This window comes from Rutidosis leptorrhynchoides, chromosome 2, assembly GCF_046630445.1.
Source record: "Rutidosis leptorrhynchoides isolate AG116_Rl617_1_P2 chromosome 2, CSIRO_AGI_Rlap_v1, whole genome shotgun sequence".
Classification (NCBI taxonomy): domain Eukaryota; kingdom Viridiplantae; phylum Streptophyta; class Magnoliopsida; order Asterales; family Asteraceae; genus Rutidosis; species Rutidosis leptorrhynchoides.
The window spans coordinates 547,985,012-548,011,565 of record NC_092334.1 but is presented as its reverse complement, the minus strand read 5'-3'; positions in this window follow the sequence as shown (position 1 = coordinate 548,011,565).

The window sequence follows — 26,554 nt, the reverse complement described above, 5'->3', positions numbered from 1 at the left end:
TTTATGATGTAATATAGATAGCAGGAAGAGATAAATAATTTCGGACAAGAATATTTATGAAAATATCCTCAGAAATATCGAAGATATTTATGATGATATTTTGGAATTTCTAAGTTCGAAGGTTGATGAAGAAAGATTTTCCGCAAGATTTTAACATGACTTTGGAGTAGGATATTCTCTAAAGATTTCATCAGATACAGAATCATCTGGATTCTTTGAATATAGGGTATGGTCCCTGTATTTGTCCTTGGTCTCCTTCGTGGTTAGCTCAATCTGTTTTTCGGTTCCAATTTTTCTGAGCTTTTCCAACATACTATTCTTTATCATTAAACTTTTGACGATTAAGGTCGTTTACGGTTGTCTACAGTTTCTGCTGCTTCATTCAGCTTTTTCAACATTCAGAGTATTGATTTGTAGACTGAGTGATGTTCAGAATTTCAGAATGAAAGGCCATAATTCTAAGCAGTGTTGTAAATCTCCCGAGATCTCCCCGAGATCTCCCCCGAGATCTCATTTTTAGAAGGCAACCGAGACGAGATCTTCATCTCCCGAGATTTCTCGATCAACGGGTTCAAACTTAGTCAAAGCCATGATTTCTTGGATTTTCTTGCTCATTTGTATGATTTTCTTGCAAAATTCGTAATTTCTAACATTTTCTAGCTCATTTCTCGGATATTTTTGTAAAATCTCGGAAAAACGTGTATAAATATACATATATTTATGTTTTTATATATATTTTTATTAAAAAAACTATAAAGTCAACGTAAGTCAACGTCCGAGATCTCCCCGAGATTATTCCGAGATGCCGAGATCTCCTTAAAAAAGTCCAAACGAGATCTCCCCGAGATCCGAGTTCTCCAACCTTGATTCTAAGAGATAAATGTTATACATATAACTATTGATGTATATATGCTGTGAGTTTTCAAAGTACTTATTGCTAATTCCTGGTAATTGGTATGGCAGTTCTTGTTACAAGATGCGGATGAGTATATGATAGGGTTTCAATGATAAATATAATGATTTATCGGAGAGTTTAAACCAAGAAGCAACGAGGTTGCTGGTACGTCTGCTGGTAATATGGTGGAATATAAAAACTTCTCCAGTAACAATAAAAGAGTACGCATATATATTAAGGTTATAATAAGGTTGTTTCGAACGAAAAGTCGAAGTTGACTTGCTGAAGCTGTGAAAAAATTGACTAATTTTGAAAAGGAATTCCAAAGTTATTTTCGGTAATAACAATGCCAAAAGAGTTAACACAGATACGTGTTTAACGTTTACTCAGGTTCTGAGTTTTTTCAGGTGCATAACTATATGCATTAATCTTTTCTTCCATAGTTGAAGTGCGGTTGATTCATTCTCTGGATTGAGGTGTTTTCAAGAATCATGAACGGTTTGAATGCAGATTGTAATCGTCAAGATACAATTGAGGCTTAAGATGAGATCAAGTGGCAAACTTGAAGAAATGTTTAGTTTCATATGTTATAATCAATATTTTAATTTATTTTAATTGTCCAATGTTATTAGTCCACAGTCGATAGTCCACAGTAACAGTCCAATAATTCATATATAGTTTAATATATAATATTCGAATTAATTAATAAGTATCGTGACCCGTGTACATGTCTCAGACTCGATCACAACTCAAAATATATATAGTATTATAGAATCAACCTCAACCCTGTATAGAGAACTCGATCATTACTGCATATAGAGTGTCTATGGTTATTCCAAATAATATATATATATATATATATATATATATATATATATATATATATATATATATATATATATATATATATATATATATATATATATATATATATATATATATATATATATATATATGCGTCGATATGATATGTCAAAACCTTGTTTACGTGTCCCGATATTTAAAGTGTGTAAAATAAATACAGAAATTAAATGACGATAAATAAAGTGCGTAAAGTAAATAACAGAAATTAAATGACGATAAATAAAATTGCGAGAAAGTAAATTGCGATAATTAAATTGCGATAAATAAAATGTAATCAGTTAGCTAGGAACAATTAGCTAGGAACAGTTAGCGTGGATTTTTAACAAAATTCCTCATGGTTAATTTGTTTGTTTCTAACAAATTTTATTTTGTCAAATGTTTTCTTCATTATGCCACTTGTTGGATTCTGAAAAATCAAAGTCCAAATATGAAATTGAATGAATATGGTTATTCTGTGGTGAACGAATTTGTATATCGGTGGATGTAAGTAGGATAGTAAATGACTTGTTGAATCGGATTTGAAGAATGTACAGTGTAACTTATTAATGTGAAATCTAAATATCTCTCGGGTATTACCTACCCGTTAAAATATATTCACCATTAACAGTTTGTACAATAAAACTTTTAATTACAATCTTTATGAAAACATATATACATATATATTTTCTTCAGACGAAATCATGAATTTAATGAGTCAATGTGATATTAAACTCATCAGATTTACGGTTAGAACTAGAGTACATAATCTCTAAAACATTAGGGATTACATAATCATCATGAAGAAGGAAAATGTAGAACGTCATGTAGAACGATGATTATACTTGAGGTACAGAATGGGAGATGTTGAGGCATGTGATGATGTTGTTATTGGTACTGGTTATGCTGCTGGTGCTGCTGATGGTGGTACTGTTACTGTCGGTGCTACAAGTGTTGTTGGTGCTGAGGTTGGTGATGATGTTGGTGTAGTAAGTATAGCTTGTAGATCACGCACCATCCTTGTCAGGTTTTCTATCCTACCCTCTATCATTTCTATCCATCCACTCATCTGATTCGATAGATCTTAATTATCAATTCGAAGTTCCCTAACTTCTTCTAATATTCCCCTTCTATTGGTATTCGAAAGTAGAGGTTGAATATTTTCCGAGATTGCAGTAATGCGACCTTCGAGGTGGAAAACTTTAGCAAGAAGGATGAATACAGTGTTGCGCATAGGTTCACCAGTGAATACATCATTTTCTCCGATGTTAGGAGGTAAGTTTGGTTCGCAGTAGGGCTCGCCTTCTTAATTTCTCCATCGAGTGAGTAAGTCTCGGACCCACCCCCATCTCCTCCAGAAAGAAAAATAACTAAATGGTTGAGGCACTTCTGGTTCATTGACTTCGGAGTCTGCTTCAATATACATCTCGAAATTGCTTTCGGAACTAATGGAATCCAAGCTAGGTGTAGGATCCATCTCTCACGATCAGTTAAAGGGTTTTGATATGAAATGATTTTCGAATATCGAATGATATTCTAATTATATATAGAATATCTACACATACATCCAAAGATCCCGTGAATTACGGAGAAAATTAAGGAAAAGTGTCAGATAAAGTCTACAGTAACGGATACACTAAGATATGAATTAGTAGATATGCTAAGATATGAATTTTTTTGTCTATACACTATTCATGCAATCATTGCAGTAGGATGTGTCTAGACTAAGAATGATAAGCATGTAATTTCCTAAGGATGATAAACTGATGATTTCTGACAAAAATGAAAAGCAAAATTTTTGACATGCAGACACGGTCGAAGTCCAGACTTACTAATGCATCCTAACGACTATCAGTTAGACACACTAATGCAAGACCTGGTTCACTAAGACCATCGCTCTGATACCAACTGAAGCGACCCATCCTAATCCATCCGGATGAAGTCCATATCGATTACAAATGATTCACAATAGTTGATTACATCGCGAGGTACTTGACCTCTATATGATACATTTTACAAACATTGCATTCATTTTTAAAAGACAAACTTTCATTACATCGACAGTTAACAGCATGCATACCATTTTATAATATATCCAGCTATAATTGACTTAATAATAATCTTGATGAACTCAACGACTCGAATGCAACGTCTTTTGAAATATGTCATGAATGACTCCAAGTAATATTTCTAATAAGAGCAAATGTACAGCGGAAGATTTCTTTCATACCTGAGAATAAACATGTTTTAAAGTGTCAACCAAAAGGTTGGTGAGTTCATTAGTTTATCATAAATAATCATTTCATAATTTTAATAGACTACAAGATTTCATTTCCATTCTTAACAAATACAATCTCATATCAGGCATTTCACACGGTATAGAGATAAAAATCATTCATATGGATTGAACACCTGGTAACCTACGTTAACTTAATGTATAGAATATCCCCAAAACAGAACCTCTCGTCTGTATAATAATCTCGAAGTACTAAAGCATTCGTACCCCGAATGGGACTTGTCAAGGTCCGTAGATCTATCTTTAGGATTCGCGTCAATCAGGGGCCATTTCCCTAAATTCTTAGGTTACCAGACTTGAAGGGCAATATTCGGTTTAATAATCCAACCATAGAATGTAATTTTAAGTACTTGTGTCTATTTCGTAAAATATTTATAAAAGCAGCGCATGTATTCTCAGTCCCAAAAATATATATAGCAAAAGTATTTAAAAAGGGAGCAAATGAAACTCACCTAATGTATTTTGTAGTAAAAATACATATGACTATATTGAACAATGCAGGGTTGGCCTCGGATTCACGAACCTATATCATTTGTATATCTATATTAAAACATATAATCATAACTGAACAAATTTACTTATTATACCTTTAATATATATATTATGTATGTTTAATTTGTGTATATAATCATAATAGTTAATATTTGTATAGTTATATTAATATATCTATATTTACATACTTACTTGTTTAATGTTAGGTTTAAAAAAAATCGATAATTTTGTTATTTGTAAGTATTTATATAAATAATATTAGTAGGTTATATACATATATATATAGTTATGTGAAATTTTTAATATAATCATAGTATATGTAATAAGTATATTTTATGTACAAAATATTTGTTTGCTTAAAAAGGTAGTTTTTGATATTAATGTTCTACTAATAATAATAATAATAATAATAATAATAATACTAGTAGTTACAAAAGTGATACTAATACTAATATTAATATAATTAATAGTAACCCTTATTATTTTCATCATAATATTAATAATCTTATTAATATTAACAATAATAATGATACATATATTAGTAATAATTATAGTAGTATTACTTATAATAATTGTAATAATAACAATAATTGTTAATGATAATAATAACTTTAGGATTCATCATACTTAATAATAATATTAATACTAATACTTATAATTCGATACCAATACTAATACTGATGATATTAATATTAGTTTGTGTTATTTTTATGATATCAATAATAATAATACTCATTTTCATAATAATAACCATAATACACATATTAATATTACTAATAATAATAATAATACTAATACTAATCATAATCATAATACTACAATAATCATAATACAACAACAACAACAACAATAATAATAATACTAATAATAATAAAATGTATATAAAATGTATACCCTTTTTAATTGCTTTTCTGAAAGAAAAACTCCGAACGGGACTCGAACCCGCGACCTCCCGCTCACCATAACACCCTCCTAACCATTCCTCCAATTTATGTTTTCTGATTATAACCATACCCATCCATATTTAACTAGCTTTTCTGTTTCATCACTTCTTCTTCATTAATTCGTTTGATCAGAGAGGTTCAAAACCAATTAATGAATTTGTGACTTAATTTAAGACTTGTAAACAATTAATAAAACTATAAATGTGATCCTAAAATAAATAAAATAGATAAAATAAAAAAAAATTAAGAAGGCAGCAAAAAAAAAACAAAACAGCGTCGCTGTTATGAAGGGAAGAAAAAAAAAATTTGATTTTGATTTTATGAAAGTTTTAGACAATTGTTATAACATGAATTAAGTTTAAAATCATTCCTATAATCTATCTTAATACTCAATTTCGCTTGAAGCTTAACATGAAATTAGAATTTAATTGAAGAACCTTGTTTGACTTTTTAAGTCCCAAACTTTGACTCAAAAATTCTTGATGACTATAAAGAATTGAAATATGTAAATTTGCAGATAGTTTTAGTAAAGGAAAACTAACAAGATTGCATTTTTTCTTTTTGAAAATTCGTTTGAAATCGAAATATGACAAGAAATTGTAAGAACAGAGGTATTCGAGAGAGAAAAAAAAAATCTGTTTTCAATCTTTGAAAAGCAGTGAATAATGGGTTTGTTTGAGTAATTGAGTAAGTTGTAATCCTATAGTCGATCAAAATAGTTGGTTAATGAATTGTTGGCTATCGATGTTCGCTAGAATAACAGACAGCAAGGACAGGGACGATAATAAAAAAAATAAAAAAAATAAAGTCTGAATTGATTGTTAACAAATTTCGTTCGTATTAGTTGGGCTGAGTTAGACATCTAACAGAACCACATACATGAATCCAAAACAAGGAGAAAAAGAGGTAAAGCAGATTGTGATGGTATATTGCTTTGTACGTCCACTATAAATAATTGTTAAATATATACATTTTAATAATAATAATAATAATAATAATAATAATAATAATAATAATAAATAAAAACACTGATTTCCTAATATATTTATCTGTATATATCGCATATGTTTATATATATTTGTATTTATCTATTTATTTTTATATAACTCTATATTTATATATCTCTTATATTTATTTATTTTTATTATAATTAATCTTAATATTAAATATAACTTTAATAATAATACACTTAATATTAAAATAAGAAAAATTTATAATAATAATATTACTAATGATAATGTTATTAATGATCATAAAATGTATGGCAATGATATTGTTAATAACAATAATATTAATAATACTAATATTATTAATAATAAAAAATATATTAATAACAATAATACATTATCAATCTATATCTTTTAAGTTCATATCTATAGATTATTCATAACACTCATATTGATATTAATATTAGAAGTAGTAACAATATTATTATATAAACTATATTTATATTTTTTTATTATATATCTGTATCATTACTTATATAATATATTATATATTAACTTTCATTACATATTTATTATTTATACATTGTATATATGTTACAATTAATAATAATTATACATAGACCATATTTATTTATATACAGTTTTATTAATGGCAACAATTTATCTTGTGTAATAATTTAAGTAAATAACTCAATCGATTAAATTGTATTTTATTATTTTGATTTATATATAAATATAAATATATACATACATATATATATTTTACTTATAATTATACATATATATTTATTTACTACTATGGTTCGTGAATTGTCGGGAATAGTCAAAGGTTAAATGAATTCGTGTAAACTGTTCCAAAAATTTTGAGAATTAACATTACAGACTTTGCTTAACGTGTCGAAATCATATGAAGATTAAGTTTAAATTTGATCGGAAATTTCCGGGTCGTCACAAAAGTTTAACACATACCTGTGTCAGATCCTTTGGCATTTATTAGCAAAAATAACTTTGCAATCCCTTTTCGAAGTAGTGTTAGGAACTGAAGCATGAGCTAGTATAATATAATGACACTTGATCAACGTGATTATATTACAGTAAGTCATGCTGAGTTTCTAAATGAAACGTGATGATTCACAGATCATATATCATCATGTGCTATGTTACACGAGTCTTGTATTCTACTTAAACTCTAAATATATCAAGAAAATATTTTTCTTGATGATTCGGCCTTTTCCGAGGTATTCTGGTAATTTGACAAATCAAGATCGTACCATTACAATTCCCTTCTTAGAACATTAACTATGTTCATTTCAAAATCCATACCTACGAATTCTAGACCATTATTCGCTTGACTTGAAGTCGGGAAGAGGAAACAAAAGTATAGAACTCTTGAATATAAAAGAAAATATAAAGCTCGACAACAACACATAAATTACAAACCGTGCATATCAATACGTATTGCCACGTAAAGGCACGGGAGAATTAAAATTACTATAACCCCAAGGTAATAGTAAAAATAAATAAAATCCTGCGGTGGTAGATGAAAGAGAAGAATGACAGATATGAAAGTTAGGAGTATATCAAGGATCAGAACGGGATGGAGCATATTAACGAATGTTTTAAAATATGAATTGAGGAAGGAAGAATAGAAGGTGTGAGCTATGAGAATAAGAAAACGAAGGGGGTGGATATATAGTAAAATATCCGACAAGGCAATCAAAACATATTATCGCATTCAATCAAAGCGGATCCTAAGTTCCTTAATTACTGAAGAACCAAATCTTATTACGAAGATTTTCTCTAAATCCCTTGAACTCCGGAAATCAATCCTATCTATGTCAAAAGAGTTGACGAATCCACATTTACTCATATCACTCTTTTGCGATAACTTCACTTATACTCTTCGCGTAATCAAATTATTTTATCCATATTACTCAATGATGATAAAACTCTATTTATCGACTCATATTCGTCATGTAAACATTTTTATGGTTAGCCATGACCACCACGATCAAATTTCGGGACGAAATTTCTTTAACGGGTAGGTACTGTGACAACCCGGAAATTTCCGACCAAATTTAAACTTTATCTTTATATTATTTCGCCACGATAAGCAAAGTTTGGTAAGTTGAATCTCAAGGATTTTAAAACTGTGTTCATACATTCATTTAACTTTGACCAAACCCCGACGATTCACGAACCATTATATAATTGAATATGAATATGAATATGTATAGGTATGTATATGTATATATATATTATAACTTGAGAATATTAACAAAGTATTAAACGTATAATACTTTACATGAACATATTAGTTTCAATATGTTTATCGATGGAATTAGAAGATAAAATCAAATGATTGATTTATCAGATAAATTGTATGATTACGAGTTTATGTTGAGAGGTCCACTTTGATTTAGGAAACCTTTTCTTTTTAACGGTATTCGGAATAATTGGTAAAGTGATCTACACATGAAAATAAAGTGTCAAATAACGAGAATTAGACAAAACTTAGTGGAAGACTAAATTACATAATAATCAATTGATTTAGATTCAAATGTACGAAAACGTTTTTCGTTATAATGGAACTTGATTATTTAAAATGTCTTTGATTAATAAATGTGAGTTGGAATATTGGTTGTTAAATATATAAATAACTTGCAACATGTATTTAAAATGTGTTTATGTATATTAGATATATTTGATTTCAAATTAATTAAGTAAACGATTGTAACACTCCCTTATTGATTTGATTGATATTTTAGATATGTTAATTAATACGTTAAAGTAAACGCTAGTACACAAATGAACTATATCTATTTAAGTTTTAGAATGTAAACGTTATATGGTACAATATTTTCTATTATGTAAACGATTTTAAATTATACTTTGAAAAATAAATATCTTTTGAAAGACTAGATAAATTACTAAATAAATATTTCTAACATGGATAAATTACATTTCTAAATGAAAATATAATTATATTTTACAAAGTGATAGAATATAATATTAACTTACTCATAAAACGTTTTAATTTAAAATAATATTATTAAATATACTTTGATAAATAACGAGACATTGATTTGTAGAAGCAAGTGACCAAAACACTCGATTGCCTAAGTTACACTTCAAGTGATATAGTTTATTGATAATCTAAGTCTATATTTTGACAAGTGTACGAGTCACGAAATGTAAAGTGCTAGTTTTCTAAGCGTACAAAACGTCGTTTGAGAAACCGAAACCAGGACATTAGTCGAGGGCCAACATACAACTCATTGGAACAAAAATTACATGTTAACTATGCTCATAAATATTATATAATATATATATAATTATATAAATTAAATATATAAATTAAATATTAAAAACTGTCGGCAGCCGGGAAATAATTGAGAGTATGCTGGACAGAAGGACTCCGCGATTGCAGGACTTTTACCCTCACACACTCCGAGATCGCGGAGCTGTAGGTTCCAAAACTGGGCTATAAAGCTCGATGATCGTGTTCTGCTCGAATTCAATTCATCTATCTCTCTGCTCTCAATCTTACTCCGTATTATATTTATTTATTTATTATTATTATCAAAAATTATTAAACGTATTATTATTATTAGTAGTATTAATATTATACATAAAATATTACGACAGAGTGATGCTCGAGTGATTTCAAAACGGGTTTTTCGAGCGGGATAGAGATAAGGAAATTATGGGTTATAGCTATGGAGGTTATGGGTAATGTTCGGGGGTATGCTCATTAGGTTAATCTAGTGTTTATCATCTCCGTTGCGTCTATGTACTTTCCTGCAATATTGAATCTGAATATTGATACGTGAGCACTCATATCCTACCTTTTATATATTAATAGTGTATCCCTAACTAGTGCTCGAGTATATATGATCATGCATGTTTGTATGTTTTATTTCGTCATTAAATAGTGTATGATGAATCACGAATTTAATACATATAATATTGATATATGGTATATGATATGCATGTCGTTGGAAAGCTGTCGAAAAATTATTAACTTTTCATTTAGAAGTCGTGTGATTTTGATGAACGGATTTAAAGATATGGTCAACTGAATTATCGATTAACTCTAGTATTATTATTATTGTTGTTGTTATTATTATTATTATTTTTATTATTTTTTATTATTATTATTATTATTATTATTATTATTATTATTATTATTATTATTATTATTATTAGTATTATTATTATTAGTATTATTAGTATTATTATTAGTAGTATTATTATTATTATTATTATTATTATTATTATTATTATTATTATTATTATTATTATTATTATTATTATTATTATTATTATTAGTATTGATATTATTACTGAAATTATTGTTATTATTAAAAAGTAACATTTTTATAAAAACTATCATTTTATTATTTTTATCATTATTATTATTATTAAAAGTATCATTAATATTAAAACTATCATTTTTATTAAAATTATCATTTTAATAGAAATATCATTGTTATTATAAAATATCTTCATTATTATCATTTTAGTATTATTATTATTATTAAAAATTATCATTTTGAATAGAATTAATTTTTTTTATAAAATATTATTATTACAGTTAATATTAAAAAGTATTGTTAGTATTAAGATTATCATGATTAGAAATATCATTTTATTATAATCATTGGTAAATATAAATATTGTTATTTTTATTAGTAGAATAATAATAATTATTATTAAAAAATAATACAACTTTTACTTATTATTGTTATTATCGATATTATTTTATCAAATAAATATGTGATACAAAGATATTTTACTACATGTAATATAATTACATTAATAATACATATCATTATATTTTTATGATATTAAATGAACTTTATAAATTTTATTACTTAAGATATATAAAAGTATATTTTTTTAATATATAAATTTTAATATAAATTTTTATTTATTAATAAATAATTTGTATTATCTATTTTAATAAAATCTGATAAATATATTTAAATATATAAAACGACTATGTTTTAAACTTGTATAGATTTTGTAAGTTATTTTGGGTCAAGATGATTTCTGTGACTTTTGCATATAGATCTCGAGCATTAGGATTGTGATACACTATGACTTGACCTAAATTGTTAGACAGATATTGACCAACTTATAAATATATATATACTTAATATAGGTTCGTAAATCCGAGGTCAACCTTGCACTTGTTCAATGTCATCATATGCATAATTACTACGAAATACAGTATAGTGAGTTTCATTTGCTCCCTTTTTAAATGCTTTTGCAATATATATTTTTGGGACTGAGAATACATGCGCTGCTTTTATAACTGTTTTACGAAATAGACACAAGTACTCGAAACTAAATTATATGGTTGGATTATCGAAATCGAATATCGCCCCTTCAATTCTGGTAACCTAAGAATTAGGGAAATAGCCCCTAATTGAAACGAATCCTAAAGATAGATCTGTGGGCCTAACAAACCCCATTCTGGAATTTGGAAAGCTTTAGTACTTCGATTTAAAAGGTGATTGCGATTGTCGTTATATAGCATACTTGCGAGTATGAGGGGAATATTCTATATGCATCTTTGTTAGTTCGGTTACCAGGTGTCCATCATATGAATGATTTTTATACACTTGCGAGTGTAATGTTATTTATAAAAAATGAGAATCTTGTGGTCTATTAAAATTATGGAAATGATTGATTATGATAAACTAATGAACTCACCAACCTTTTGGTTGACACTTTAAAGCAGGTTTATTCTCAGGTATTAAAGAAATCTTCTGTTGTGCATTTGCTCATTTTAAAGATATTACTTGGAGTCATTCATGGCATATTTCAAAAGACGTTGCATTCAAGTCGTTGAGTTCAACAAGATTATTATTAAGTCATTGATAGTTGAGATAATATGAAATGGTATGCATGCATGTTAGCTTTCGATGTAACGAAAGTTTGTCTTTTAAAAACGAATGCAATGTTTGTAAAATGTATCATTTAGAGGTCAAATACCTCGCAATATGTTATTGTATTCGTCCTTATGGATTAGGACGGGTCGTCTCAGTGTGGGTCGGTAACCTTAAACGAGATTCAAATAAAAAGTTTTGAATGGATATCTAGTCGGTCACGGGAAAAAGAGTGGGATTGGAATCAATGGCTCGTGGATCCGTCGGTTTATCTTGACACATAACTGCTGATCGTAGAACTGCAATAGGGCTGACTTTGGTTTTAGTCTGTTGAAATTTCATGCATTTAGTTTCTGTCCTTTTGCTCCAATATGGTCATGGGTTTGAAAGTATATGGGTTTGAAAGTATATACTTGTAGATATAGCTTATACTCGAGTTTGTTGTATCCTGTATTTACATAATCTGTTTCCATTTACTATTACGTATTTACGTAGGACTAAATTGATATCTTCATGTAAAGTTATTATACGCGGATTTTAATAATTTAATTATATTTTTTGAGGATTGAGATAATATTAAACAATGAGTTTTTAATTCGTTGTATGATACTTTACGAGATGTGTGTGTATCATGTCTCTAGATTTGTTATTTACGTCGCTCAAAAATCTCCTTTTGAGAACAAAGAACGTGAGACAACCAAATAAATAAGTTAACTAATCCTATTATAATGAGTTAATGACTTGGGTTTCGTATAGTTTGTCCTCTTTTCATGGTTTTATTTTTATTTTATACTCCGTACTCCGTAATTTATTTATTATATACTCCCTAATTATATTATTTTTATATGAAATCATTTCGTTAAGGTGATCCCCACACACCACTTTTTGATCCATCTAAACATAATTTACTAAAATACCCTTAATTATACTTAAAATAATAATATAAGTTCAACTCCTTAGGAATAAAACTGTGAATTTATGAGACAAAAGTGTAGATGGATCAGCAAGTGGTGTGTGAGGATCACCTACCTTACCCAATACTTGAACGCTATACTAACTTGTACCAGTACACGTAATATTCTTTTAAAAATCGTACAATAGTACCTTTTCATCTTTTTTTAATAGCAGTCCGGGATCACCCAAGGAGACCAAACCACCAACGCGTTCATCTCCCGCAATTGCATAACCCGCCCTCAGTTGGTGCCCAGGAGGAAACACGACTCAATCCGAGAGCATGGGCGGTAAAACCCCTCCCCCACTGCCCCCACAACGCGATGTGCGGAAGGCGCCATTAGGTGAAATTCAAGGGTTAAGAGGCAAACTTGTGTGTAATGATGCAGCCCACGGGAGTCAAACTCATGACCTCTCGCTAAGAGAGACATACTACTACCACAAAAGCTACAACACAAGGTTAGTACCTTTTCATCCTAAATAAATAAATCAAATGTTTACCTTTTTTTTTTTTTTTTTTTTTTTTTTTTTTTTTTTTTTGTATTTGTTTGCCATTAACACAACTATTCACAATGGCAATGGATCGAATTATGCCATATTCACGTTCATAGCTATTAATCAAACTTTCATCAATATTCATATCCATTTAATTTTAATTCCTTAATTCATATCTACATCCGATATCCTATTATTCCATCTGGTTAGTGGATTTTCATTAGATAATTCATTGTTAAATATATTTTATTAACTTAATACTATTAAAAGTTATAGTTTAATATAAAATTGTATATATAATTACTTAAAAATAAGTTGTAAATTTATAACCTAGATGTTATAAATAACAAATCTGACTATTCTGTCGGAACTCGCGTGTATATACAAATATACGAACTGATGTCAACAAATAAACAACATAAATATTGGAATATAATTATCTTTAAGGGTACAATAATCGAAATATTAGTGAAATATGAAGAGAAATATATCAAAATTTTATGCAATAAAAAGGTAAAATAATTATGCATAAATTTAATGAAATACTATATATAATTGAGAGTAACTATAACGATATATAATATTTGAATTTGTATATTATATGTTTATATGTAAGCATGTCGAGTGAATTCGGTTCATCGATGAATTACAAATTGTCATCTATATTCAATCCAATAAAAAATCCATATTCATATCCAATATACTATTAATCCATTTAAATCACTCATATCCGCTTTAACGGGTTGGATGATTAGCTATTGGATCAGATGTTAATTGTCATTCGTACTAATCATGCATGTATATTTTGAACCATCAAAAGAATAGTAAAATATTACGGAGTAGTATAATGTTTTTACAATAAGTTACAATACGAATCTCGCTAGATACATATTTTGGTGGTGGAAAGTAAAATTGTAAACAATGGTTACGAGGACATACATATCAACTTACATACTAACTATAAAAACATCGTTTCTTTTCCTGATCGCGACATGATCTATTTTGCTCCGACGTTTTTTCGACCGGAGATAGGTTTCCGACGAGCGTTTCCTTTTTTTCTTTCTTCCCCGTTGTCCCTTATTCATGTGTTCTCGGTTTGTTGCGGTTGCTGATGATTGTCTAGTTGTTATGCGTCGATTTTCGCTATTCACCTTTTTTGTCTTTTGGGATGGATTTGTTGGTTCCACTCTTCGCGTCGTTGGTTCTTTTCCGGCATTACGGACGTTGTCGCCTACATAGTTATAGGGCTAGGTTTTTCGAGGAGGCTTCTAAGGAGTTCTCGACTGTCCGCATGTGGGAAATTGTTAAGTTGTGTAACAACCCTGCTTTTTCCGTCACTTCCGTTAACCTTCTGTTAATTTATTTAATGGCGATTACTTGACGTTTATGTGTTTATGTGTAATAAATACATACTTGATCCTTGGAGGGTTACGATAATTAATATGGGTTAATATTAATTCGAATAAATATTTCAGATAAAGAATTACGATAAAAACGATACGGTTTTGATAACTGCTTTTCGAGCAACGAAACACTCGGGTTTATTTTAATAATTATTAACTTTTTAAAAATATTTAATTTATTGTGTTTTTTAATAAATTAAATGTTTGGTTGCGTTTTAACGATCGGTTTAGCGTTCCGGGCCGTCGGTACGTCTAAACGGCACTTGAAACGGACCACGATAACGCGCTTTTTAAAAACGAGAGCCCGGGGCACCATGGTGGGCCATGTTCTGCCGAACCCACCCCACTCCCCCTTGAATTTCTATTTTGGGCTTATGACCAACTAATTATCCACTAATACTATTTTAGGCCCTAACTATATAATGCTAGACCTAACCTAATTTTACTACATAATACCCTAATAAAAAAAAAGCAGTCGACATCCTCCTGGCTCCCTCTCATCGTCGATCACCACCAAACCCACATCACCTTCAATTTTTGATTTTTAGAACAAACCTTGAACACGAATCTTGCAATTCTCTTTGTTCTCTACGCATAGGTGTAATCAATTTGACGATCAAAGGTATAAATAGCTAATCCTAATTCTTAAAATCAGATTTTTATTAAGGTTTCATGATTTAGGTTGTCTATTGCTCAAGTCTTAATGTTTGATGAATGCTAGATGCGATAAATTGCTCGTTTTGATTGTTTAATGTGAAAACCGAAATCTATATTGGTGTGTATAGTAATTTTAATTTTTCAATTGCATGATATTATGTGATAATTAGAATCCTTGTGAAAAACTATTAATTTTAGGCTTTGGATTCGCTTGATTTCGTTTCCGGATGATCAAGTTATGTCCATTTGAATTTAACGTTGTGTTTTGTTGTTTAATCAGAAATCTGGGTTTGACAGACCACGAATTTGTTTGTGAATTTAATACCATTGGATAGATAATTTAAAAATACTCAATTTTCACTAGGATATCATGTCGTTTGCTTGAGTATAACTTGTGATATGCTTGATTTAGTGAAAATGTGAAATTATACAGCACTTGCATGAAAACAGCCTTGTATGCTAAAATGTGTTAACTTATGGATTTAAAGATTTGCATATTTGAAATGTACACAAAAAGTGATTTACTTTTCATGTAGATATCATGGTCTAATTATATCTAGATCTTCGGATAATTGTGTGCGAATGTGACTAGCTAAACTAGGATCGAATCAGCAACTTGCTCTCTGTTTTATACTCTGCGGTTTGTGTTTATTGAATTAGCATGTATGCTTCTGGAATATGAATTTTGACATGATATGTGACATATGGTTGGTTAATGTCAATCTATGAAACCTTATGCATTGGGCACAATAGGGCCATAGATTGTGTAAATTCTGAATTGAGCTGAAAACTGAACATCCAACTTGCATGAATAAACTGTACAAATTGGCTAAACAAATATTTCTCATCTTTTGATATGTGCTATTTTGACTTGTTCTTGAACCATAGCCACTGACCTTGTATCAATTGTATGTCCCTAACTCTAGTTATAGCCAAAACGAAATAAGTGGGCGGTCAGAAACTGACTTGGCAAACCATAAATGTATCCCTTCTGATTCCTGACTTTTAGACATCGTATGAGACCCTGGCTGGACTTTTTGGAATCAATTTTGAGTATACTTATGATCTGGAGTTTGTCATGTTTGCATGAATTTTGATCTATGAAATACTATGTGAAGTTTGCTACATGTACAGGAACTTTATGCATGACGATAAACTGAAATTGTGAGATTGACCAGTTATGACCCAAAATGTGTTGTTTGACTTAGGTTTGACATGTTGACCAAAGTTTGACATGAACCTACTGATGTTGACCTTAGTTGATTACTTTGACCAAGTTTGACTTTGGTTGGCTTTGTTTGACTTGCATGAACTAGTTGACTATATGTTGACTTTTACTTTGAAACGCGTCGAATCGAGCAATAAGACAATTTATACTATGAAACCACATTTGTTTAAGACATATTTATTGACCAATCTAAATTCGTATACTTAGGTTGCATTACTCGGGACTAAACCGTACAAGTTATTTGTCCACTTTTCAATCCGAGCTTTAATCAAAGGTGAGTCTACATTCCCGCTTTTTACATGTTTTCAGGGATGAGAATACACGGTGTTGTACTTACATTTTCAAATGCTTTTTATATTGACACGAGTACTATATATATACATATTGAGTTTGTTCACAAAGCCTCTAGCTTGAATACTTTTAATACCATCGGGTAAGCACAATTTGGATGGACGGATCCGTTAGGTTGACAACCTCACCCTACTTTATAACCGTGGTGCATTTACTTTGAACATTAGATACACTCGAACAAGTGTATAACATTTTATGAGGTAAGGAGAGTGTAGTGGTTTCTATACTCTGTTCATTGCTAGTATTCAGGTGCTCATAGATTATGTATACTTTTCACAACTTGGAGTTGTACATTTGAAATCTCGTGGTCAATAAACTCGAACTTATTTCTGATAACTGTTTTTCAGATGCTATATAATGTTATGTAAAACTGTGGTTTAAAACAAAATGAGATAAAACTTGACATGGTATTGTCTACAGATATTTGAAACTTGACATGGTAGTGTCAACAAACTTTTGAAATGGGACACGGTATTGTCTACAAACTTTTAACATTAAACATTGGTGGTCTTCCACTAATAAACTTTTTCGGAATATTATTTCTTAAACATACTGTATTGTTTACCTAAAACCTGTAGATTCACTCAACATTATTGTTGATCCGTTTTGCGTGTTTTATTCTCAGGTATTAATTGCTTCCGCTATAGAATATTGCTGTTACATAGAAGTCAAGCCAAGCACTGGGATCAGAGTTAACATTCCGTTAAAGGGATTTTTGATGGGGTGTTATAAGTTGTTGGCTATAGGTTTTCGTTTTGATGACGAGTGCTTTTATGTATTTGGCTATCGGGTTATCTTTGTGGTTTATTGGTTGCGTTTTCATGGGGTGTTCTTGGGCTTCAAGCTTGGCCTTTCTTGCTGGTCAGTGGGTTAGATATGATCGGTTTGGTTGATTGAGATTTACCGGGGGAAGGGGGTGTCTTGTGTTGCGAGACTCAGATAAGCTTCAGATGTCTTTGATGTGATGACATTATTGGTTACTGGTTACCGAAGCTGCTTTGTGTAGGGCTTACTGGGTTTAGCCATGCTTTGCATTATTATACAACACGTTTGTTTGTGGTCAATTTAGATGAGTTTCAATGTACTGTTGCGTTTAATGGAACGTCGTATTGGTTCAAACAGATCAGGGGTTCTGTTACAAAAAAGGCGAGAACTGCAATAACTTTTAATTTACAAAGATTTTCACATGTGATTAGATTGAATCACCCATAAATATTGATGGAGAGTAAAAATGAACATAAAATAGTTTGAAAAAACATATATTTTACTTATATAATCAAATATATAGTTTCCCTTTCACATGTGCATATTTTTTTGTATAACATGTGAACATTTCATATAATTAACAATTAAAAATGTAATTTGTGATAATAAACATATGTTTATTAATGATATGAGCATTAATTAACATTTACATTTAATTTGACGCATTTAAATGTATAAAAACTATGAAACTAAAAAATTCTCGTAGTTCTCGCTATTACTGTGTCATATATATATATATATATATATATATATATATATATATATATATATATATATATATATATATATATATATATATATATATATATATATATATATATATATATAGATTTAATCAAGAGGGGAGCACTTTTTTGGGGGGAAGTTAATTTTTTTCAACAAACTTTGAGATGAATGTTATTATTTTGACGGGAAACGCTCGAAGAGAAAAATGAAAACATGCATCATGTGTCATATTATGCTTCTGAGTTTTTTTTAGGGTTTAAAAATTAGGGTTTAGTAATTAGGGTTTAGAAATTAGGGGGTTAAAAATTAGGGTTTAGCTATTAGGGTTTAGAAATTAGGGTTTAGGGCTTAGAAATTAGGGTTTAGGGTTTAGAAATTAGGGTTTAGATTGAATTTTTAACACGAACGGTTTAGAGTTTAGGGTTTTGGGTTTAGGGACTAAACCCAAAACAATAAACCTTAAACCCTAAACCATAAACTCTAAATCGGGCTAAATTTTGAAAAAAAAACTTCATATAAGATGAAAGAAGACAACATTCTAAAAATATTATTAGGAATACCATTACACAAGATGAATGTTATCAATTATTTCTTCGATCGTTTTTCCGCCTAAATAATACGGAGCAACATTCATCACAAAGTGTCTTTTTTAAATGTTCATATTTTCACCTAAACTTGACGTCTGAAAAAAAATTCGAAAAAAATGGAAAAAAATTTACTTCCCCCCAAAAAAGTGTTTCCATATATATATATATATATATATATATATATATATATATATATATATATATATATATATATATATATATATATATATATATATATATATATATATATATATATATATATATATTGTTTAGTTGTTAATTTGTTGTGACTTTGGTCTTTTCTTTCCAACTTTGGCTTTATATATTTTTATTTGTATTATATATTATTCGATGAACTTTATATCAATAGATTGAGTTTTGAATATATTTTTACCAGTACAATAATCATTAAGTATTATATAATATACAAAAAGTAATTTAAAGTCAAAGTTAGAAAGAAAAGACATTTAAAGTTAAAATATGAAAATTGAACTGGATCGGAGGGAGTAACATCATTCTTCTGAGCAATGGAAAATATTAAATTGTTGATGAAGAGAATCCAGAACCTTTGATACAGACTGATGAGGAGGAGGATTCTACATATGAGGATGGTGAAGGTCAATATGAAAGTCCGAATATGTAGCGACCCGACAAAATCGTCATTGACGGCGCCGTCTACTTAGGTCCCGTTACGTAGTCATAAGTCTTTAAATAACGTTTGACCAAAAGTATGTCGCATTCATTTCATAAGTAAAAAAGATGTTTCAAGGTTTATGATGTTAAAGCGAAGGGGTATAAAATAGTAGTATTTTTGCTGCGAAATACTATTAAATACGATACAATTTTACACTAGTTATTTATTTATTTATAGAGTGAATATACCTAAACCTTGCTACAACACTTATAGGCAGTGTACCTAATCGTACAGTAGTGTAGTTTTTAGTAAGTCCGGTTCATTCCACAGGGAGCTAGCCAAGTTTAACGCTATATTTTTAAAAACTATATTTATATAAATATAAATATAAGTAGTATTATTATTATAAAAGGAAGTTTTTACCGTTTAATGATCGGTTTGTCGATTTTAAAACTTAAGTCGCAGTTAAAACCTAATGTAAAAAAATAAATATAACTTAATTTTAAGCGTAAACTAAATAACAAAAATGAAATTGCGATGAATAAAAGTGCGATAAATAAAATGACAATAAATTAAAGTGCGATAATTAAACGTGCAATTAAATATGAAATAAAGGATGTATGCTTATTTAAACTTCTGTAATCATGATGTTTGACGTGTTGATTTTAGTTTATTACCATGGGTTAATTGTCCTTTGTCCTGGATTATTCAATATGTCCGTCTGGTTTTTGTCCATAACAGTCCATCAGTCATAAATATAAAGTACGAGTGTCCTCGTCAAATTATCCTTATATCCGAAGTCAAATATTCCAACTAATTGGGGACTTAAACTATAATTACACCAATTTTCCTTTTGTTTAATTCACCCTTGTTTTAATAAGTCCATAGACTATTAATCCATTCCCGTGTCCGGTTAAATGAACGATTATTAGTACTTCTAAATATCCTGCCCATCGTGTCCGATCGAGTGTATGTGGTCATTTATAGGTACGTCCAATTGTAAATCTTTATATTAAATTAACAAACTATTATTTAATTAAACAAATATAAAGCCCATTAATAGCCCATAGTCTAATTTCCACAAGTGTCGTTCTTTTGTCCAAACCCCAATTATGGTACAAAGCCCAATTACCCCGTCTTTAATATTTAACCCAACATCATGATTACTTCGGCTTAAATAAGCATAATAATAACTTAGCTACGAGACATTAATTTAAAAAGGTTGAACATAACTTACAATGATTAATAATAACGTAGCATTACACGGACAGAATTTCGACTTACACCCTTAATACATTCGCTAACATACCCTTATTATTATTAAAATTAAAATTAAAATTAAAATTAATATATATATATATATATATATATATATATATATATATATATATATATATATATATATATAATACGTTTGAGAGAGAGATAGATGGTATCATAAACTCGAGCACCAGACTGCCTTTTATAGGGATGTGGCCAGAAAAAATGGCTCATACGATCGCATGGGAATATAGCCTCCAGGCCATGCGATCGCATGAAGCAGGAATCCAGCTCACAATCGATTGTTTGCTTCTTGCCGACGGTTTTATTAAATAATATAATATATAAATAATTTTAAGAATTAATTATATATTATATTATATTCATGTGCATAGTTGACTTGTAATTTTTAGTCCGTTGCGTCGAGCGTTGAGAGTTGACTCTGGTCCCGGTTCCGGATTTTTGAACGTCCTTGCGTACAATTTAATATCTTGTACTTTGCGTTTTGCGTCTTGTACTCTTGTAATTTTGAGACGTTTCTCATCAATAATTTGAACCACTTTGATTGTACTTTATACTTTTGAGCTTTTTGGTCGTTTGCGTCTTCAATTCGTCGAATCTGTCTTTTGTCTTCACATTTTATTATTTAAACGAATATCACTTGTAAATAGAACAATTGCAACTAAAAGCTTGTCTTTCTTGAGGGATAATGCTATGAAATATATGTTCGTTTTTAGCATTATCAAATATTCCCACACTTGAACATTGCTTGTCCTCAAGCAATATAGTCTTGAAATAAAAATACTAGAATCACTTCTTTATTTTTCACACTTTGTACATCAGTGATTTTTATACGGCGGTATGAACAATGGTAGTAACGATGTAGTTTACAGTCCCACATGACTATAAAAATTTAGATCCTTTAGGAAATTGGATCTTTATGAAAATATTTGATCTTTTGAAAATTAAATCTAGCTTTTACCCTAGATAAGTTTTCCGGAATAACCCTTCACCGGTGTTTGCAAATTATTTTTGTGGGTTTGTTGGGTTTCAGATTTGAAAATTTTAGCTCAAAACTTGCAGTTTTGTGTCACCCACTTGCTAACCTTGTATTGGAAAAGCAACACGTCCAGTATACTTGCTCCATATATTACCTTTCGGTAAACTACCATCCGATTGTAAAGGAAAGCGTTGAACAAGCAACTGTTAAGGCAATGGCCAGTGACATGCTTTTAATTATGGTCTATAATGTGTCGGATGCAATTACTATCCTTTGTAGGAGCAATAGTAAAGATCACCCTATAATTTTTCGGTCTGGCACAAGGTCCTGTCTTCAACCATGCTATGCAACCACCGTTCTTACAGTTGACACCCAATTTGGTTCAGGTGACCTAATGAATTCCAGGTGAATTCCTAGGATTTTACGTTCAATGGTAATGAACGCATTAAAAATGGGTTTTTAGAAAACAAATCGGTTTGTAATTTTGATCAAAATATTTTCTCGTTCAAGCTCGAGTTTAGATATCATCGAATTCCATGAGTTTGAATTCTCAATCTTTAAAAGTCAATCACAAGGATTGAGTAATATCAGTCTTAAAAGCTGATTTTTGATCTTTTAAGGAGATTATCCTTTCTGGGGGTCTGATTCATTAGTCTTATCAAGCTAATTTGCACGGCGCCCTCCCCATTTTACGAGACAGATCCTCTCATGGTTAGAATAAGTCTGACCACTTGGCGACCCTGTTTGATGCTGAGGTCCGTGGATTTCCAGCTGATTTTTGAGAAAACTTTTCAAGGTTTTTCGTAGACTCTACAACTGGTCTGGACGACAACTTCCTGACCTAAATCAAGAAGCGCGTGTCTTTTTCGAAAGACTTTACTTCCTTTTAATGATAGAATTGATTCATCGTGTAGATCCATCTTTTCTTTCAAATATATTATAAGAAATTGGGTAAAACTGATAAAATTGTCCAAAACAAAAGTATCTTCAGTTATTTGTACAAAAATATGTGATATATGTTTTAAATAACTTGGTAAATTTTTCTCACACTTGGCTTTTATTTTCCTTTCTTTGCCTTTTTATCGTCCTCTATTCCATTTTAAATGAATTCTAACATTTTGGGTTGTTTCTCAATTTATGTCCTTTCCGAGGTAACAATAATTTCGGTGTTAACACCTAGTTTTATCTCTCATAAATATGTATAAACATGATTTTAAATTCATTTATTTGAAAATTTTGAAAATTTTTTACTAGAATTGGGTAGTCAGTATATAAGACTAGGGCTGTTCTTTATTATCAGAGAGCACCAGATTCTAATACAACTACTGCGTTACTAGTATTTTTAATGGTAACCAAGTGTATAAGTCAAAATTTTTTTTTAAAAATTCGAAAGAATTTAACCCCTTCCCACACTTAAGATCTTGCAATGCCCTCATTTGCAAGAAATCAGTAACAATTTAAATTATTGAGGGTGATTAGCGTAGAAAAATGATTAAATTTTACCAAAGTTTCCAAACATATTGGCGTTTGTTTGTTGAATGATAAATGGTACACATCATTTGTTCATTCCGTCTTGTTGTAACATCACATTTGTTTTTCGTTTTGTCGTCAAAATTAGTAGCTTTTGCTGAACTTAATGCCAGTCTTTGAAAATGCGCTGTTTTACCCTGTTGTGTACAATTGACAAAATACATACATAAAAATAATAACATGCATGGTAATTTGAAATGAGACTTAACATCCCACTTTCAAATCAAATATGAAATATTAGTACAAGTTAACAAAAATATTAAAACTTACATAAAAGTATCATAATATAATATGTTTAAACATAAATAAATAAAAATAATAAAAAGTTAAAAATTATAGAAATAACCAACGGAACTATATCAATCTGGATAGGGGTTCCAGTTCATGTCGTCGGGCGGGTTCCATGGTTGGTTATAGGTGTACTGATAGGCCTGGTTAGGGTCGTAGAGAGTAAATGGTGGTCGCATATCGGGCTGGTGTGGAGGATAGTAAGCAGGTCGGGTCGGTACGTAGTGATCCTGAGGTGATAGCTAGCTCATGATCTGAGTGTGTCTATCCTGGTTTGTCATTTCTACCTCATCTATACGCTGGTAGACGTCAGTCATAGCCTCCCTAATGTCATCTGCTTCCTCCATTTCCTCATCTGAACCTCTCTCTACCTGTGGATGACGACCAACATATGGTACTGCCTGATTGCATCTGCTCTTCAATACCTTAGCACCCTGATAGACCTTCAATCCTAAAGTATCATCCTGTTCCCTACATACCATAAGTGGACCCCCTTGATCCCTATCTACACCCAAATACTCTCCAATGAGAGTAACAAAAATACCTCCTCCTATTATTCCCCCTTCCTGTATTCCGGCTACCACTTTGGACAGATAAAAACCAACACAGTAGGGAATATAAACAAAGCTTCTATTGTTTCGAATACACTTAAGGTAAAATAAGTCATGTAAGGTCATCTTCTCCTTGTTTTTACCTCTTTGTGTAATCGAATTAGCTAAAAATCTATGTATAATACTTAGCTCTGCTTTGTTAATATCTAAGCAGGAGTGTCTTCCTCCTAGCGAAAAAACATTATAATTTGACATACTCCTCCAGACGGCGTTCGCGTCAAAATTCCTATCTACCCTTTCACCATGATAAATCAAATTCTTACAATCAGGTAGTAGTAATTCACTAGGAGTGTAAATCTGTAAAGCCCTGGCCATGTCCAGCATGGACATCCTGTACATCCTACGGCCAAGTATAAATCTAAGAAAACTTCTATCATCTAACCTATCTACATCCGCATTTAACGCTATAGTACTCATAAGCTCAATACACCATTCCTTATATACAGGCCTATGAATGGTGAATAAACTTTCCCAATCGGGAAAAGAAGAGTTGCCTTACCTTTGGATCAGATGCAGTCTAACTGAGTTAACTAGGTGGACCCTTTCCAAAGGCTCCCAATCAATTACCCTCGGCACTTCAACATTTTTCGTTACCAGTTTAAATTTGTTACTTTGGTACATCGAGTAATCTCTCCAACTTCGATCAAATCTCAAATTGGGATGCAACTGTTCTTAATGAATCGTCGGGTGTGCTACTATCGGATGAATCAGAAATATTACGTAGGCATTAATATATTCTTGTTGCGGATCATAATATGGTACGTGTTGATCAGGTTATTGTTGTTGTTCCTGTTATTGCTCCGGTTCATATTGCATTTATGGTTCAGGTTCTGGAGCAGGTTGCCTAGATGATGATGATGCACCATCAGTATCGGTAAATCTCTGCAAAACACATTAAACACAAAATTTGTGCATCCAAATATGCATTAGTGTTAGCAAAATAACAAATTAACACAATTACAATAACATGTTTAATCAAAATTAAACTTATACACATTTTCACAATTTTAACAATTCTACACTTTTTCAAATAAGCATTTATGAAAATGTTTACAAAGTTCATAAGCATTCAACTCAAATGACATGTTAAAACAACCATTACTAACAATTAAACAAGTTTTAAATGGCATTTACATCAATTTAATCAAGTTCATGAATTTTAGACCTAAAAAGTCCACTTTAATTCTCAAAAATCATGTTTAGAATCAAAGTTTGGATCATTTAGCTACCTAAACATGTTACACTACTTAATTTAGCAATAATTCATGATAAAAATCGGCCATAACCTGTTTATATCAAAAAGCCCCAAATTGCTCAAGAACACAAACCCTAGATTTCTAAAAATTTTGAAGTTTTTGCTTCAAATCATGTTAAATAGCATCAATCTAAGTTATACATGCATAATATACTAACAATTTAACACTAATTACACTAGAAATTAACAAAATCAAATTAGGTAAAATATTGATACTTATCACAAAAACTAAGAAATTTAAGAGTTTAGGGGTGTAATTTTTACCTTCTTTGAAAAACTTCTGAACAATTTCATGATTAGAGCGAGAAATTTGTCGAATTATGGTGAAAAATTGCGAATTTTTGAGTGTGTTTCGGAGAATTTTCGGGTATGTGTATGTGTTTTGTGTTGAAGACAGAACTCGTCTGTCTTTATGATCTGCCCAGTATTTTTACTCCATGCGACCGCATGGATTTTAAGGGGAAACCCCATGCGATCGCATGGAGGTCTGGATTTTTTTTAT